Below are 7,299 nucleotides of genomic sequence, written 5' to 3' on the forward strand. Positions count from 1 at the left end.
GATATAACCTGGATTATACAGGGATTCGAACGTACAACCTTCTGGTCAGTAGGACAACCACTTAACCAGCTTCCACATCCCATGGTAAAGCCACGATAGTGATGTGGCCAAAATAAATAAATAAATAAATAAATAAATAAATAAATAATTATTGTTGTTGTTGTTGTGATAAAGATGATAATAATAATAATCCAGATTAAAACATAAAAATGGCTATAGCATGGCTTTAATTAACAATAATTATTTCATTAATTATATTTATTGAATTTTTTTTTTGGAAATTGGTGTCCATCAGTGCTACAAACTTCCTAAACTTACTGCCGTGCTGAAGCTTGATTATTGTTGTTGGCCGTCGTACACCTTAAGCTGCTCTGAATTAAAACAAAACACACACACATATAGATAGATAGATAGATAGATAGATAGATAGATAGATAGATAGATAGATAGATAGATAGATAGATAGATAGATAGATAGATAGATAGATAGATAACTTTTATTTCATAATTAAAAATTCTACATATTACATCAACCCACCCAACACACACACAGCTTTGAAATTCTTTTTTTTTTTTTTTTTTTAAACTACTTTGATATACTATTTTATACACTACTTAGAACATAACATAAGTAATAAGTAAGAGATTATCAGGATAAATGATTTATGTCATTGTTTCATGTTACATTACTGAATGGTATCTCACACATATCAAAATATAATGTTGATTTGAAACACTTACTTTCTGCTGCTGATATACTGTAAGTTAGATTTCTAGATGACGGTATGAGGCGTCATGTTCGTTATTGATCTGTCCGGTAAACACTCACCTTCTTAATTCTCTGGAGTGTAACTATGGGCAGGACAGTGGTATTTAAATACATCTGCACTTTCTGATCCACCCAAAAGAGGACAGGTACATGTTTGAGTCTAATTTCTTCCGCATATTATCTCAGGGTGTTTTCTGCTTACCACAGTCTCCTCTGGCTTGTTCTCTCTCTCTCTCTCTCTCTCTCTCTCTCTCTCTCTCTCTCTTTATTTTTTTACTTGTACTTTAGAAACCTGTACTTGTAAAGTCCTGTAAAGAACGTTGAGGAATATTTACATTTACAGCATTTGGTAGAATCCCATATCCAGAATAAATGAAAAAAAAAAAAACACTTTTGTCACCGTCACCATAGGGAGACATGGGGTGGACGGGGTTTTCGGTATATTACAGCAGCTATGGTTAGATGAAGAAGAGAATTCATACCATCTGACATTCCTTTGAGATTTGGGTTGTGCTAGGGGCGAGACATCACATGACTGATTGAGTTGGTCGACGTGTCGAGGATAAGGTGTGTATCATTTTCGCTGAATACACAGTTTCTACAAATTCTCCCTCCTTGTGCTTGGAAGCTGAACATGAGCTAGGCTGTGTACACTGACTGGATGGACTGATGGCGTTGGCTAGGAGAATGTTCTGCCCTTTTTCTGCCAATTTGCCTTTTCTTGTTTATTGCTTCTGTTTCTTTCTCTTTCTTTATTCCTCTAGTTGTTGAGTGTTTTGATTGAGTTGGTTATTTGTTTGTATGTCATTTTTTGTTTTGTTCATTTATGGGAATGTCTTATGAGTTGGTTATTATTTGTTTCTATGTAATCTCTTGTTTTGTGGTGTGTTTAAGTTTATTATCTTTTGTGCAAGGTCCGTAAAGCAAGGTTACCTGGAGGTTATTGTGAGTGTATGGATGTATGCACGTGTTTCTTTGTAGTTGAGTGGGTCAGTGAGACTGCAGCCAATTAACCCAGCAATTGCTACTAGAGCTGGAGAAGATAAGTAATGGTTATTGTATGTTGGGTAAATAAGTTGATGTAAGTCAAGAGTGGAATTCCTGCTAACAGTTCTTTCTTCTCTCCTCCCTTGGGTTGGATATAGGCAGAGGCTAAGCGAGTGGCTGGCTGACTCTATGCTGGTAGAGTTTCCCATCTCTATATTCATGGTATATATGGTAGTTTCTGGCGAGTATTTGGTGTGTCACTGGTGGTGTGCTGTCAGGGATTTGTTCCTCCCTACTTTTTGAGCAGCCTCTGGCCATCGTGTAAGTTCCAGTCTGTCCCCTGCTATGAAGTCTGGCTCTAGTCAAATGGCCCCTGTGCATATGTGTATATGTGTGTGACTCGTTTATGGTTTTGTTAATTTATTTACTATGTTGTTGTGCTTCTAATATTGTGGGACATTCAAAATGGTGTTTGTTTCCAAACACAAATTATAAAAATGTGAACTTCCAAACAAGCGGTTATCTTACAAGTATGAACGAATTCCTGAGTTTGGTCAAAGATTTAAAACCACTATCTCTCTATAATAACCTCTGAATATCCAGCAGAGGTGTAAATGTGTTTAATAAACATCACAGCAATAACTTATTTGTATTACATTGCTTTAAATAAAAACAAGGCCTCCCATTGTGAGGACCCTGAAAAGACAAGAAGGTCTAAGTCTGACTCCTTCATCTAAAGTTCAAACAATAGACTAGGTAGAAGAACTTGAAGAGGATCATCCAATGTAACAACCCACTCCAAGGTAAGACCAGTCTTGATCTATACGGTCTGCCATGATAGCACCTTACTCATGCAAAACATAGGATGCACTCCTTAGTGGGACTGTTGAAGCTTTGTCCAGGCAGGCCAAGAACATTTGTCACTAAGGGACACGCAGGTCAGTACAATTACTTTATGGTGGCCCGTACGGGGAAGAATGACAGTTAAATCAAGACAATAAGAAAAATTGTATGTTCAAGTAGTTATAACCACAACGAACTAGGAAAGTATCCATACCAAGAAATAGTTGAAAGCTTCCATCCCAGAAAAGAAATGAGCAAGACACCTTTGATGCATTGGGTATCAATGATTCCTCCTGGTCCCTATCAGTCTCAAGGGGCAGGATACGGAATAACAGATGCTTGTGAAATGTACACTAGTACTCCAGAAAATATTCAGGAACTATGTCAGGCCATGAATAAAGATGTTACTGTCCGAATTGAGGATAGTATGGCACCTCCCCACTGAACACCCAGGGTCTCTCAAGTAAGTTTAGGAGGAATGTTCTCTATAAACGGACAGGCAGGCGACCCTAGGACGCCACTAACACAGGAATTGAGAAGTAGAATTCAGGAAACAGGGAAGTAGATATGCTATTCTCTGTTAATATGGATAAAATACGAGAAGAAAGTCTAACCCTACTGCAGAACCTGCATGATAACAACCTACATACATCCATTAAATTTCCAAACAAAAAGAAAATAAATCTGCCAAACTCTGTAAAGTTGTATGTAAAGATTAAGATAAAATGCCCTAATTGAAAAACAATGACAGCAAGAAACAACAGTTATAACTGTTTTTAACACATTAAAACTGAGGAAGGATGTCCGGAAATTAGCATAGATTTTGCAGTGCCTCAAAGACCAATGACACCTAAGAAAATATGCTATTTTCTAATGATAAGAAAATAAGGTTTTGTTTACGTTTTTTAGCCCGAATATTGCTGGTACATGGACACCAGAGACAGCGGTGTTCATGTATCCAACCACCAGGAACTGGGTGTCCTCGCTAGGCTGAAAACAAACCCTTGCCGGCCAGCTGTCCCGTCCATTCTACTAGCCAATGTTTGCTCCATGGACAATAAACTTAACTACATCCGACTCGAACGTACTACATGCCGAGAGATTAGAAACTGCTGCATCTTTGTTTTCACAGAGACGTGGCTCAGCGACAGAGTTCCAGACGCCACCATACAACTCGATGGACTCAACTCATATAGAGCCGACAGAAACGCAGTTCTGTACGGTAAGAATGGTGGCGGTGGTGTATGTGTTTACATCAACACTGAACGTTGTAAGAACTGCTGGCCATTTTATTCACCTCAGGAATTTTACTACTGTTTACATTGACGGAGTTTACCTTCTACCCAGCACTAATGCTAAAGAGGTGTTAAGTGAGCTATACAGAGCTATTAGTGATCTGCAGAATGTTCACCTCGACGGACTGTTTATCATCGCTGGAGATTTCAATCATGAAAATCTCAAGTCAGTGCTCCCTACATTCCATCGGCATGTGGACTTTGCTATGAGAGGTGAAAACACGCTGGATCTTGTTTACACAAAAAACACATGTTTTGCTAATTCCAGCATACAGACCACTTGTCAGACGCTCTAAACCAGTTCTGAAGCCGGTGAAAATCTGGCCAGCAGGAGCCACCTCTGCTCTTCAGGACTGCTTTCACTGCACTGACTGGAACATCTTCAGGGAGGCTGCAACCAACGCCATTAACTTGGAGGAGTACACATCACCAATGACCAGCTACATCGACAAGTGCATTGCTAATGCGACCAGTTACTCTGTCTATCCACGGCCAACATAAGGAGAACTCTATGCAGAGTTAATCCACGGAAGGCTGCTGGACCAGACAACATTCCTGGCAGGGTGCTCAGGGAATGTGCAGAACAGCTAGCGGATGTCTTTACTGACATCTTCAACATTTCCCCGAGCAGCACTGTTGTTCCTACATGCCTCAAGACTACCACCATTGTTCCTGTCCCAAATAAGTCTACAGTGTCCTGCCTCAATGAATATCATCTCGTCGCACTCACACCTATAGTTATGAAGTGCTTTGAGAAGCTCGTCATGAGGCACATCAAGACCCAGTTACCACCCTCACTGGACCCCCTACAGTTCGTGTATCATCCAAACAGCTCCACAGATGATGCCATTGCCACAGCCCTTTATTTAGCCCTCACCCACTTGGACAATAAAGATACGTACGTACAAATGCTGTTTATAGACTTTAGTTCAACATTCAATTCGGGCCCTCGCGACCAGACTGTGTAACAGTTTCATCGCACAGAAGACGATCGGAGCTGGTACAATTTCTGGATGCCTCAGGATGGGTAGAAAGAGAGAAGCAGTGGAGAGGAATTAACATATCTGCTGTTTGTAAAATGTGCATGTCTTATTTAATAGTGCACAATATTATGGGATATATTATGTGTACGCCTGAATAAAGAGATGAGTTTTTAATCTACATTTAAACTGGGAAAGTGTGTCTGAGCCCTGAACACTGTCAGTTAGACTATTCCAGAGTTTGTGAGCTAAATATGAAAACGCTCTACTCTCCTTGTTTGAGGTAATAAATGTTTGTTTATTGTTTATACAGTATAATCTCCTATGACAGGAGATTATACTGTATAAACAATAAACACACATTTATTACCTCAAACAAATGTAAACAAAACAAAACCCCACAAAAGAAATATTACCCAGCTGGGATTAAAGTCTCTCGTTGGTGCGCTATGTTGGAGCTCATGTGAATGTATGTACACTTTATATACTCACGAAATCCAATGGAACAGTGAAACTCAAGAACGAAGCATCCACTGAAAAAAACACGATAGTCCAATCAACCGATAGGATTTTCCCTGACATCCATCCACGAACAAACACTGTGCGAATCATCCATCCGACAATGTAAATGACGCAAAGTGGCAGCAGAAGTCACCACGAGGCCTCTGTCTCTCCAGAAGAATCGTGCAGCCTTCAATTTCTCCGTTGCTCACTCACTGTATATGACTATTGGCATTGCAAACCGTTCTGCAATGTTTGTACACTCAATCTTTATGATAGTTTATCTTCTGTAACTTTGCAAACTATATGCAACAAGTAAAGCTCACATAGCACTATTAAAAGAACTGCATCATCTTTGGTCCTTCACGTGAACGCATGCACGCTGAGTGAAGTCACTCTCACACTTACGATCTTTACATAGAGTTCATTCACGATTGTTTTACTTCACAGTCTCTTATTAGTTCAGTGTCCTTGTATGTAGTCTGCAAACTCAGTTTTCAGCTTTACAGTGCTATTTTCGCCGGACATGCGAACATGTGATTCACGCACGTTTGTCGGCCACCGTCGTCCTTCTCTTACACTGACTTCCTACCTCTCCCGCATTTTTATATTTTGTCACTAGAGAACTATGTCCGCAGGTAATGACTTGATTATACTGTATAAACAATAAACACACATTTATTACCTCAAACAAATGTAAACAAAACAAAACCCCACAAAAGAAATATTACCCAGCTGGGATTTAAGTCTCTTGTTGATGCGTTGGAGCTCATGTGAATGTACATTTTATATACTCACGAAATCCAATGGAACAGTGAAACTCAAGAACGAAGCATCCACTGGGTAACACATGCGCACTGAACATTCTCCCCGCCCATATTGACAAGACCCGCCCCTTACTGCTCATTGGCTACAAGTTTGTTTTGATTTTTGTTTAGCTTGTCTTCTCGACTCAGTTTTCTGAAGCATTTCTCAAATATCGGAGACCCCACCTTTGTTTAACCGGACAAGTATTTCTACATGAAGGCTTATTCATTCAAAAAATACCATAGAACAGTATCTAACAGGACTTGAAGCTTTTTGTTTAGCAATGTTAGGCTCAAACTTAGTATCATAAGTATCATATTATAACTGGCTCCCCCAAAAGTATCATACGTAAAACACATAGGAACTGTTCTTATCCTCTGTGGCCTTCTATACTTTTCATTTACGTCAATAGTAACCCCTGGATTTGTTACACTCATTTGCTCATATGAGAGCTCTTATACATCATCAACATCATCATCATTACAGATATCTGGAACTTTACCTACATTCTGCAAATCATCAGTAGGTTTCTCAGGTAAAGGACCTAGATCAGATTCTATAGATGCATCTGCAATTTCAACCATCTCAGCAGACAGCTCAACAGCTCAATGAACATCAACATCTGCCTGAAAAAGGGATAAACAAGGTTCTTCAGGCACATGAGTTTCATAAACATAGTCATCACTATCTGAATAAGAACTAATATCTCTGCTCTGCTCTTCCTGTCTCTTAAGAGCATTACCAGCCTCAGGTCTCAAGTTCTTACTTTGCTCTGTTTGCCTTCTATTGTTCAAAATCTTTCTTTTGGGCTTCAGAACAATATCAGCAGTATGCTGCTGTCTCAGTTTTTGACCGATAGGAAGAAGATGATTTTGATGGAGAATCTTAACCGGCCCATTAGCGACTTCAGGCTTCAACTGAAACACAGGTCTGTATGGCATCTGACTTTGGACAATGCATGGCACAGAACCCCGTCTATCTGCCAACTTATACTTTCCTTGCAGACCCAATTCCTAATTAGAACTCGATCACTTGGAGTGAGATGTGAGTAATGAATTCTCTGGTCATACCTCCTCTTATTTCCACCATTCTTCTTCTTAGCAGCGGACTCAGCCAG

The sequence above is a fragment of the Tachysurus fulvidraco genome, chromosome 4 (assembly GCF_022655615.1).
Source record: "Tachysurus fulvidraco isolate hzauxx_2018 chromosome 4, HZAU_PFXX_2.0, whole genome shotgun sequence".
NCBI classification, from domain to species: Eukaryota; Metazoa; Chordata; class Actinopteri; order Siluriformes; family Bagridae; genus Tachysurus; species Tachysurus fulvidraco.